The 12708-nt window shown below is 43.1% G+C and overlaps 1 protein-coding gene across 1 annotated transcript in view; it reads left to right on the top strand.

The window, feature by feature from the left end:
- The window catches only part of kdm6ba (lysine (K)-specific demethylase 6B, a), a 130252-nt gene that overhangs the window by 80128 nt on the left and 37416 nt on the right, over window positions 1-12708 (top strand). Inside the window, exon 6 of the mRNA XM_008287672.1 lies at window positions 11699-11766. The gene's annotated coding sequence lies outside the window, so the exon portion shown is untranslated. The remainder of the gene's footprint in view (window positions 1-11698; window positions 11767-12708) is intronic.

The raw sequence follows: 12708 nt of genomic DNA, 5'->3' as shown, positions 1-12708 counted from the left end.
CTGCCCACTGCTACAAAATATTCTCCCAAAAATTTTCAGTCTGTTTTCTCTTACAGTTTTAAGACTCGAACCAACTCCTCTGAATCCATTTTTTTTCTTTTCTTTTTTTGGAGTTTTTAATCAAACTCGAGCTTTCACCGCTGCCTGAATGCAGTGTGTGGTGTTTGGGCAGTGTGTTTGCAGTTTCTGGGAGCTCTGTGTGTGTGTGTGTGTGTGTGTGTGTGTGTGTGCGTGTGTGTGCGTGTGTGTGCGTGCGTGTCCTGTGCTCTGCTGCCATATGGCAGCTGTATTAGCTCACAGTGTAAACACAGCTGGCTGCCTCCCGTGGCTGCATGGGTGAACAGCAGTCTGTCTGCAGATACAAAAAGCCCTAATAGGAGGATCACATTCACTGCTAGTGCATTAATATGGCTATTAGGCACATTGGGATTCATGGTGTTATTTGTAAGGTGCATTAGTGTCGATGTTGCAGCCTGATATCCAGACTATTAGTGATGTTAAGCTGGTGATTATTAAGTCTTTTAGCGGCTGCTCATGTTACACTGCTGCAGGCAGTTGATAAAAAATATTATGAAGTGTCTTGCAAATATCTGAATATGACACTTAAAACTGTATTTGCTCCGATTTTAATTAAAATCATAATCTCTTGAAATGGTAAGTCATAGACACTGTTAATTATGAAAGCAGTGAGGGTTAAGCTCCATTTCTCAGTTTTTATTTGTATGGATTAAACCCCATATATTGTGATTTGTTGTTATTCATACAGCTGGTTGAAAAAACTATTTATCACACGGTAATGCATATGTGGTAGTCTGACGCAGAGACACAAAGAGGGAGATAAAGAAGAGAAGAGAGAGCAGGTACTGAACATTGCACATCATAAATAAAATGTCAGAAACACTGGTGCATGCTAGCCAGTGCTCAGGGTAGCGTGAAATCTGCTCTCGCCCCCTCCTTTCTTATCTTCCCTCCCCATCACACTCCCTCTCTCAGTCTTTGTACATGTGTGTATGTGTGCGCAGGATAATTGAGGTGTGTGACCTTGCTGTAGGCCTGGCAGGTGTACGGCAAGGGATGAGACGAATGGGGGGAGAGGGTAAGGGAATGGATGGAGAGCTCTGCTATTATATGTTGGCAGGCTCATAGTCTGCCTGCATGCGCATATATGTATGGGTTTGGCATACATGTTTGGCATTCTGTAGTGGAAGAAAAATATGTGTGATTGTGTGTTTCTGTGGGTGGAAGCACGTTCTTCCGCTGCAAGGTCCGCTGCATGCGACTTAAAAATCAGATCATGCGTGTGTGGGTGTATGTGTTACTGAGCAGACGAGACAGCATATATAATTTTCTATATCTTGCAGTTTGAATCTGCTTTGCATCAAATCGGTTGCATGTAGCTTTTATAAACATCCCTATCAAACTGTATTATGTCTGTATAATTACCATAAACTAACTAGATAAATAGTCCAGATGATTGGCAGCTTATGTCACACAGAATTTCTTTTACTATCATTCAGACTACATTTCCTATACACCATGTTGCTTCCTGCCACAAAGATGCTGATGAATGATGCTGTCCCTGCCTGGAGTTCGCCTCTTTGCTGAGGACGATAAACATGTTCTTTCTCTCGACTTTTTGCCGTGTTTGTTATCAAGATGTAAAGAACAATCTGCAAACCTAGAAAGCAAACCTGCACTTTTGCTTTCATATTTATTTTTGGTGACACAGCATTTATATACTAAGTGTGTGTGTATGCAGACGTGTTTTCCATGTGTATTTGGTGTGTATATGACCACATTTATGTCAGGTAGATTTGTAGATGCTTTTTTGTGCAAAGTATTAAGATTTCAGTCAAAAAACCTAAAGATCTCAGTTGTAGGAGAGCAGCGATTCATTAGAAAGGAAGAGGACAGACTATCAGTGCTTAAAACATACCTCTAAAACCGGCCCAACTGACACCCACAGGGATGATATGATCTGATGTCCTTGAATGTAGGCCTCCCAGCTACCTTTTGCACCAGCTGTGCAGTGCCACTGGCAGCAAGTGGTGCAAAACCTAACGCTGTAATGTTCTATAATGATGAATTAATGTTACATGTAGCTGCTTAAACATGAAAAGACACATTTTTATCTCCACACTGTGTCTACCATCATGTTCTCCACAGAGCAAAGAGGCAGCCAGTGCTCACACACCAACCCCCTCTGCTTCTTCTTCCTCTCCTCTGTAGCTCAATATCCCCTTCCCCCCCTCCCCCTCCCCCACCCCTAAGCTTTCTGCACAGTAGCACAGTGCATCTGTGTCATGTCACTGGGTTCTGGCGTCCCTGAGTAACCCCCCCTCCTGGCCTCACCCTCCCATACTGGTGCAATCTCTCTCTCTCTCTCTCTCTCTCTCTCTCTCTCTCTCTCTCTCTCTGTCCTTGTGTGGCTCAGACTGTCATCCTCGATCTCTTCATCTTCTCTCCCTCCGTCTCATCCCTCGCCTCACCCTGCATTTTCCAAAAGAAGTCTCCCCCTCTCACCTGTTTCTGTCATCGTCTTTCTCTATATTTAATGTGTGTCACTCTTTTAATATCTCTCCCTCTCTCTCTCCCGCCCCACCATGCAGCACAAACACACATCACTGCTTTCTCTCTCTCTTGTGTCCCTTTTGCTGTCTCTCTCTCATGAAGCGTACACAAACATAAAACTGTCTCGGTGCATACATTAATAGATCCAAGCTCCTTAGCTGACTGCTGCATGCATAATCTATCCACTCATACAGAATGTGAACATCATGAAGCTGTGTGTGTGTGTGTGTGTGTGTGTGTGTGTGTTTGAGGCCTGAGGCTCCTCCCCCCAGAGAGAGACAGACAGGTGTGGACCAGATTGAGTTCCGCCTCATTTCCTCTGCCCTGTGCAGCTGGTCAAGGACGCACATTTGCACACACAAACACACGCATGTTTGACACATGGTTATGCACACATGCGCGCGCAATCGATACAAGAACAGAGACACGCACACCACGCAAATAAAGACACGGTTCAAGATGTAGCAGGATCAAATGCAGCATTAGCATAAACTGTTAGTGTGTGTGCCGAGTGTTCCTGCACTTGAATTCCTATGGAAGAGGATTACAGCAATGATTACAACAGAGTATTTCCATGGTGACGCTGACAGATTTGCAAATGGTGGAAATCCTGCCCCAGTATAAAGTCAAGCAAGTCCTTCCACTGCATGTTACATTTCCACTATGTCTGTTACACAAACACACATGCAGTAGTACGTTCAGCGTTATAGTATTTACAGCTGCTTTTGATTATTTGTCTTTGACATGACCGTCCCCATGTTGGCACTCCATGTTTCATGCTGCTATTAAATGTATTAGGAGTGGAGCAAAAGTACAACGATGGCACACTCCCACTTTAATTTATTCACTTTTACTTCAGGCATGAGCTAGTACATTTAAATGCAACGGTAGAGTAAAATTCAAATCCTACATCACCAATCGTACAACACTCCAACGATGATTAGTGCAGAATGTATTAAAAATGAATCCCTTTCCTTCCACTTGTCCAGTGTTATGTGTTTAAAAGGCTGCAATTATTAAATATTGTTTGGTCACATTTTATTCCAGTGTAGATAAGCTGGCACATGACAAAATGTGCAAAATGATCTGAAAGCCATTTTTAATTTCATCACATTATGCAGAGCGAGATGGAGGACGTGAAATGTTTCTCATCCACACCATGAAATAGATTTCAGCAGAGCTTCACTCTGTTTTGTTCTGTTCGACTTTCTGTCTTCTCACTTGACTTGATTTCTTTGTCGTGGCGTTCCCACCTTGATAGATATTACACAGTGAAATGTAGCTGGTGAAGCAGGGAGGGACTCACTGCCGCACTATGCCACATCTCTTTTTGTCTGTAGTGGCTGTATTCTATACTAATTTGTGTGATACTGCTGTGAGGATCAAGAGTGTGTGTTTCTGCATGTGTGTGCCTGTCTGCTGTGGCGCCTGCCCAGTGCAGGAAGTGTGGGGTCACAGTGTCTGGAGGGCAGCCAAGCAGCCCCCCTCCCCTTTAAATACCCAGACACTGATACTTTGCCTTTAAGAATGCAGCCCATAGGAAGAGAGTGACCATATAGACACGGAGGAGGAGGGGGAGGCTCATACATATACATCATGGAGCTGTATGCTTACTTGTTGGTGAAAGTGATTGAGTGCTTGTCATATGTCATGCGATTACATATGTGGATGTGTGTAGGTCTTTGTGTGTGTGGTCCTGTGAAGATGGTATGAGCCACCATGTGGGGATCACGTGTGCCACAGTCAGATAAAGAAGCCTTTGTGAGCAGACGCAGAAGATGCAGCTTATGTCGCGCGCTCACACACACATACACACACATACACACACACATACACACACACACTCCAGCCTATCCAAACACACTATACTGCTCCTTCACAGGGATAAGAAGTGAAACGTCACCAAGTCCTGTTACTGGTTAAATTCAAAAAGAGTGGCAAATTAGAAATTTTCAAGCGCTGCCTTTTATATTTAAGAAACCATTATGCTTTGGAGCAAACACACACACACATCACTGTGAGTATAAAAACCTGAGTCAGTCTTTTTGGTATGTGACGGTTAATTTGCATGGCATTGTGCAACTGGATAGTACAGTTTAGCACCTCTGTTCAGGTATGTGGGCTTGGCAGGGCTTGCCTGACCACTCTGCAACTTCTGCTCACACACATACTAAACCCCAGAGACAGTCAGAGTGCATCCACAACTAATGCCTGTGGCGCTAAACACACCTTCCTCGTAAACACCTCTTACTCCCACTTCACGTTGGGCACTAACACACACAGAAAGTGCTGTTGCTATGATTCATTATCAAAGACCCACCACATATCACCTTCCACAAAACGATCACTTTCTTTAGTTCTTTTTTTTTTAAGTGTTTATTTTGTTTGGATGCCTTAGGCCACATTTCTCAGACTATGTGTTTTTGCGAGTGTGAAGCAAGTTTAGGCATGCCAGCTGCCTGCTTCTCTTCATTCGAATGTTGTTGTTGTTTTGAAGCACCAGCGGTGTGTCAGCAGTTTAGTGCTCAGAGATTGGAGCTGCATTGCCATCAACACTGCAGTTTGCATGTCATAGTGTTCAGTGATCAGCACAACTATTCTCTTCATCCCGATGACCAGCTCTTACCATTATACTATTACAAAGTCATGATTCCACCATTTCCTGTGACACACACTGGCAGTCACAACATTAAAACCGCCTGCCTAATATTGTTCAGGTCCACCTTGTGTTGCCAGAACAGCGCCGGCCCATCAGGGAATGGACATGAGGTCTCTGGGGTGGTCCTGTGGTGTTTGGCACCTGGATGTTGGCAGTGGAACCTTTGATTCATGTGGGTTGTAGGATGGGATTTGGACCGGACATATTCTGGCGCATCATTTAAATAGACTGCATGTAAAAGATGGACACAACCTCCGGTTCTGAAAAATGAAGTGTCTTGAATCTGCATTCTTTCTAACAGCCAACGGGGGCCAACTCCTTAGGTGGCGAAAAGAAGTCAGATTGTGCTGAACTAACTGAGAAAATGACCCTCCTTCTTAATTGATTTTATGGTCTCAATCAGGTAGTTTAAAGACTTTTGGAACACAGCATGATGTTCTTTTCATAAATTATGATCCCATTTGGAGGGAAACAGACGATAAAGCACAGTATGTTTTGGGAGGAGCTGCTGTGCAAGTGACGGCTTGCCACCATATGGCCGTCCTTGATTTCTCAGTCTGATCCTCCCCTCACTCATTACATCCAGTTTCAAAAGATCAGGATGGCAACCGCCAGTTTCCAAGCAGCACTTCAAAATGATCCATAAACCAATGTATGACATCACAGTTACTTACTTACAGTCCATGATCCTGTAAAAGTAAAAGTTTAAATTGGGATCTGTGGAGTTTGTAGGTCGAGTCAGCGACTTTGAGCTCTTTGTCATGTTCCTCGAGCTGTTCCTGAGTAGTTTTTGCGGCACGATGAGGCACATTAAGCTGCTGTCCTGCTGTCAGTGTGTGCTGTTGCCATCAAGGTTGTGTGCGAAGTCTGCAACAATGTTTGAATCAGGTGTATGCATCTCAGCAACATTCACACGAATGCCAAGACATAAGTATCTCCTAGCAGAACATTGTATTGTAACAAGATTATCAACATTATTTACTTTACCCGTCAGTGTTTTAATGTTGTGGCTAATTGGTGTACAGCCAGTCCAGCCAGATGGTCGTTAATGATTTAATTTGCAAGAAGTCAAGTAAAGGTAAAACAGGATAAACTGGTACAGCCATAAAGTACATAAAGGAAAGTTTTCTCAAGTGTTTAAGCTTTTGTGTTCAGAGAGTTTTTAGAAATATATTCTGTAAAACCTCCACAATTTGAGGTATGACATATGGTTTGTTTTCTGCTAATTGCTTTTTTACTCAGATACATTAGATGCTATTTTTGGGAGGAAGTCGACTAGTCACAGTTGCAAGATTTGACGACAGAGCCGTGTTTTATTTTGGAGGATTGACGTCACAAGACTGCCGGCGTCAACTGCTGTTGCTCTGAATGCCGTCTACAGCTGTAAGGGACACGCTCTGCATGGCTGCTCTGCTGTGGTTTGTGTGCGCGAGAGAGAGGGAAGAAAGAAAAGGACAGTGAGGGTAAAAACAGCACAGTGTTAAAAGGGTTACATTCATCAAACGCCAATTTACACATGCTTGCTCAAACATCACACAAACACACAAACTCTCTCTGACACACACATAATCACACTGTTCACAGGTCTTGATTTTGGCAGCAGCAGCCGCAGTCGGGCTGCTTTCATTAGCGTCTGTCTAGACACAATTTATTACCAACTGCCCATTCTTGTCCCTTTTTCCTCTCTCTCCGTCTCCTTATCTTCCTTTTTGTCTCTTTGTGGCCTCACGGCTGCCGGATTGTCAGACACTCTCTGGGTGGGTGTGTGTGTGTGTGTGTGTGTGTGTGGTGAGGCTGTACTCGGCGCGTCTGTCTGTCACCCTCCTCCTCTTCATGTGGGTGTCATTTTCCTGCTTGTCCCCAAAGAGGAAGTTGGTCTGTCTGTCTGTCTTGTCTGCCACTTCATCTATCCGTCCGTTTCTTGTGTGTAGGAGGCGGAGTGGGTGTGATGGTTTGCGAGCCAGGCTTGGTTTTGACCGTGACCTTTTACTGAAACCATGTGGCAGAAGTTCACCGAGCCAAACATCCCCAACCAGCGTCAACCTGACACTCCTCCTCACTGTCTGTAGCTCTGCCAGCTGAGGCTTCACAAACACATGCATGTTTACAGGCATAAGAGACAGAGGACAGACTGACTGCCTCTCTCATGCATGCACACATAAATGATAGGTCCTCCACCCAGTTTAAATCCAGTTTATTGGGCTTTACTTGCATGGGATTTTGGTATTAGCCTCAAAGCTTTATAAATGGCAACAGATCTGACAGAACATGCAAAAACAGACGAGTATTAATAACTCGTTATGTATGTAAAACATCCAGTTTGAAAGTTTTAATTGAGAGAAAAAAAGGATCCAGTGCAATTCATGGAATCTAAACTAGGCCACAGTGAGGCAATAAGGCAAATAGCTGCCCTCTCTGTCTTTCAAACTACTAGAACAACAGCAGTGTCTGACAAATCTTATCTGCCTTTGTCCTGATCTCACACTTACATTCAGGATGTGGTGTGACAGCATTCCAAGAGATGTGAAGTTGCTCACAAAATGAAGCGTCCTCGCTCATGATTAGCTCCTTCATGTGTGCATGCCTATCCTCAGGCTGGTAGCTGCACAAAGGGTTAATTTAAGGATTTTTACCTGTGCCAAGCAACTGCATTTCAACACACACAGACTAATGGCTATAGCACAGAGAGACACAGCGGCAGACAGAGAATCTAGACAGAAAGACACTGAGGAAGAAAACCCTGTCATTTACCAGCACTCCTGCAGAAACCTGCTTTTTTTATGTGTGTGTGTGCAGGAATGAAGCCTGTTGCCCTAACTTGAAGACACCTACTGAATCACCAGTGACTAAGGGCTCGGGCAGCCCAAGCATGGCTACTTTACTCACGCCATGCAGGCTCACACATGCTGAGTGATGTGTGTGTTTGCCAATTGGTGAATTTTGCTGTATAGTCAGTCAATATGTACAATATGGAGCGAAACAGTGAGACAGGGTCCTTTCAAAAAGAAAAGCAGGGTTCAGGCTATGCACACTTCGCTTTAACTGCACAAAACTCAGTGTACTTACTGACAAGTATAGCATATTGACATGTATTCAGCATATTTTTTATAGGTTTCTGTGTGTTTGTTCAGTGTGTGTTTTGAGGGTGGAACACCTGGGTGTGTGGCCTTTACATTTGACAGTTTGTTTTATAGATTCTCTGACAGCAGATGTGTTTATGACCCAGGTGACTGCTTTCCGAAGGAGGTTTTTGATCCTTAGACTAGGTAATTTACTTAGTATGTATAAAATCATGGCGCTCTTGTGACGCTTTGTATTTGCATGTCATTTGATTTATATGTTGCATTAATAAATCAGCTTGCAGTAGTAAATGCAGGCATGTTTTTACTAGCCGTGTTGCCATGTGAGTGAGTTTGGAGTTAACTTGGGGAAAAAAGCAGAAAAGAACATTTGAATTTGGCTTGTTTCCATTAACTGCTTTGAAGGCACTGAACAAGGCTGCATTGTGGTGCAAGAAGGTGTCATAAGGTAGAGGCTACATGGGTGCAATAAACAAAGTAGAAGAAGCCAGAACCAAAGCCAGCCCTGCATACCAAATATTCTTTTTAAAATTTTGCTTTCAGTACATACTACAGTTACCCTTACAAAGTACGTACTGTTGCATAGACAGAAGCAAACATATTGTAACGTATTGCTTCATCTAAATATTGCATGTGAAGCTTTGAAAGTCTTGCTCATATAGCTGTTGCAATCTGCACCTGTTTGTGAGCCTGTCAAGCTTGTTCTTCAAGCGAGACAACATGATGTCAGAATGGCCAGAAAAGCATACAGCAAAACCCAACACGTGTAGGACAGCCTGGTATTTTTGGCAAACTGGATTCGACGTATTGTATATATAGAGACATTCTAAGTCTTTATCTGGTACACTATATTGTATAGTTGTGTAAATATTGGAGCTTGTTTCAGTTGTTGGACAATTGGCAGAAGAAGAAAAAAAACATCATTTAAGAAGAAGAAACAAAAAACTTTTGCTATTTAGAGAAAACAAAGAAATCTTCAGGACTTGTTTTCAAGCAGGAAAGTTGTGATTATTCTTCCATGTCAGCTGGTATTGGCCATGTTTCATACTGTCCAAAAACCAAGACAATGAGAAAAGCAGCTGCTTAGGCATGTGATTTCATGTTCGCTACGTCAGAATGTATTTGAGTAATACTTTATTGAAAAATTGTAGCTGTTCTCTGTAAATGTCATTTCCATTCAGCTTTCCTACCGCGATACTAAAATGTGCATTAAGATATGTTACGGAAACACGGCTACTGTTTGATTGCTGCCACTCTGTTTATATGCTATATTACAAACTACTATGTAGTGTTCTGGCATCTCATAAACCCTCAAACTATTCATCTCCAATACTTAGATTGCACTTTCAACATTGCTTTTAAGACACTGTTTTGCTCTGAATGCCAGCTGAGGTGATTCAGCACAAGAAAAAACCACTAAATTCTCTTTTGCTCTCCCTCTCCGTCCCTGTCAGGTCTCCTCTGATGTCTCTCTGTCCTTATCTCCCTCAACCTCTCTTGCTTTTCCCTCCTTGTTTCTCTTTTGTCTGACTCAAGGCCTTTCACTCCGTCTTCGCCCGCCGTCACTCTCTGCCTCCTCATCTCTTCTGTGGCTCCACCCTTCTGCCTCTCTGCGCTGGTTAATGTCAAAGAGAGATTCTCCCACTGGTTAACCTTTACAGACTCAAGATAACCACTTTTTATATCTTTCGATGTCTCACTATTTCTTTCATCTTCTCTCTCACTGGGTCTTTATCTTTTACTGTTTCGATGCAAATATATTATTCAAAAGTGTATTTCCTCCTTTTTTTAGTTTTGTGCCTCGCTAAACTTACTCCCCCGCTTCCTTGCCTTCTTTCGTTTTTTTGTCTCTTTATCTTCCTCCCAGCCCATCCCCCTCAGTCTCTGCCCTGATATCAATCAAGGTCAGATGATTATATCAACGCGTGTGACATTTTTTTTGATATGTCATGGAAAAATAGATTCTGTTCTCGCAACAAATCCAGCCTCGTGCACGCTCGGCTCGCTTGCTCCTCTTTTAAGGTAGCGCTGCTCAAAAAGTCTCCCTCAGCCACCTACCCACACCTCCACACATAGCTGTTCCACCTTTACCGTGAGGCCAGCTGTGGCCCTTCAGGAGGTGTGGCCTTTGACCCAGAGTTCAAAGGTTTGGGGCCTTAACCACCAAGGCTGCAAGATCAGTGAGGGCTGAGCCAGCTATATTTGCCTCATATTGACACAACTGTCACACATAAACTGCCCTTTGGCTACGTATGCCATGCTGGTTGTGTGTGCGTGCATGCTCAGGAGGAAAACATATGGAAGCCGCCATGTGTGGGTGTGTTTTATGTTGCAGCCCTGCAGGTAGAGTATCAGATGGAGAGTGGAAGAAAGACAGGATAGAAAAATGAGAGCGGCAGGATCAGTAGATCATTCACTTTGTCGCTGCATGATTACGTTTATAGCACAAACAAGATGAGTTTGTGTAGCTTCAGCAACACTGTCTTTGTATGTGAAGGTTAAAGGCTGTATAGATGTTAGAGAGAAGAAAAAGGACAAGTTGGGTTACATATGAGGAGGAGGAGGAGGACAGAGGTAGTGACATTTAACTCATGACTGGTGTCAACCACAACCGTTTGATAAAAGGCCAATCTCAGTGCAAGTGTGTAAGAAATAGAGAAGGAAAGTGGGTGCGTTTTAATTCTCCATTTCTGCAGGTATGTGTGGTGCCTTTGAGCCCCTGGTGTTGTGTGTTCTCAGGGTTTGTGTGGAGGTGTGTGTTTGTGTGTGTGTGTGTTGGGGGTGGGGAGGTACACCAGAGTGCCACCTGTTCTCAGTCATGTGGCCCGGCACCAACACTGTGAATCACTGAACAGGCGGCACATGAGGAACGCACACACACAGATGGCCGCAGCGCTGGTCCGGGACCTGCTGTGCATTTTGGCTGACAACCACACACTCACTGTGGTTTCATAAGCCACACCGAATGACATGTCAACAACATCATGGTCACCTAACAGTCAGCAAACGTCACACGTGTGATGAAACAAGTGCGTGAAATTAAAAAAAAAAGAAAAGGAGCTGTGGTTGTTTTGTGCAGGAGGTGTTGATCTTTTATCCTCTGACTGAAGTGGTGATGAATTGATGGCCGCTGCTTCAACCTGTGCTCAGATGTCACAGATGTGTTTTAGTTTTAACCAAAGAGGAAAATAGAAATGCTCCAAATATCAAAAGGTGTGTCATGTTGGTGAGTTAAATTATCCCGTGACAGTCTTTTGCAATCTTTTGTTGTGTGAATGCTCATGAAGTAATATAACAGAATCCTTCTGAAGTTGTGCCTCTCGCTCTTGTGATTGTTGACACAGTCAACCACTCGACTGACCTTTGGTCCTCCGTGTTGTGGTTTCAGGAGGTCGGGGGTGTCATGGTGGTCTGTGGCTGCTGAAAGAGAAGGACTCCTTTGCCCATGATCATCAGGTAAGACTGTTTTATTTGCTTCTTCTCCCCATCCTCTTTATTATCGCTCACTCTGTTTCTATTTTACTGTCATTTCTTGTATTCTCAAACAGCAACGTCACTACACATAAACACACAATACTGTTAACTGTAAAAGTCAATTGTATATATTTTGGTTGACTGGCATCCTGTTGTCTTTTCAGCTTTGTCCATTATTGATAATATTCATTCTTAAAAACTGGTCATACTCAGTTATATAATACACAAAGGCTGTAAAATATTGTTGTATGTAGGTAACTAAGGTAGAAAATCATTGCGAGATGTGTGAAAAGAGAATGAGTAAGAAAACAGTAGGAGGACAACACACTCATTAGTTAAGAAGGTAGTGGGTTGTGAAATCATAGGTGTGAGTGGACCGCTGCTTCTTTACACACAAACCAACCGTTTATTCTTTTGAACTGTGTGTGTCTACTTTCTGAAAGAGAATCTGTATGTTAAAAGCATCTGAGTCAGATATCAGTCTTTGAAGTCTTGGCACTTTGAAGCCATATGACAATAAAAAAAAACAAGGTCAGTGATTTGCTTGCTCATTCTGTTAGCAGCCAGAGTTTGAGTAATACACCAAGAAGAGCAAAAAGGCCAAGAATTCACTTGTTCAAACCCCCGGCATGAGAGTAGATCTTATTTTCTTCTTTTTTATGATAGCAAGCTATTTTCCTCTTTGGGTCTATGTATACAATGGTGACTTGATAATCTGACCCTTAACAATCTGAAAACCTTCTATCCGACAGGTATTTAGGAAAAACGAACAGAACCCATTAAAAATAGCCTTAACATACAGACAGCCTTGGATTCCGACTCTGACATGACATTTTATGTCACAAATAAGGACAACGGCGTATTATCTGACTTAACAATCCGACAGATTGGCTACGTTCAGACTGCAGGACTTAATGCACAATT

This window comes from Stegastes partitus, unplaced genomic scaffold (genome assembly GCF_000690725.1).
Source record: "Stegastes partitus isolate 25-593 unplaced genomic scaffold, Stegastes_partitus-1.0.2 Scaffold512, whole genome shotgun sequence".
In the NCBI taxonomy this organism is placed as follows: Eukaryota; Metazoa; Chordata; class Actinopteri; family Pomacentridae; genus Stegastes; species Stegastes partitus.
Note: the sequence above shows the minus strand (reverse complement) of the source record. Positions and strands in the feature narration are given on the sequence as shown.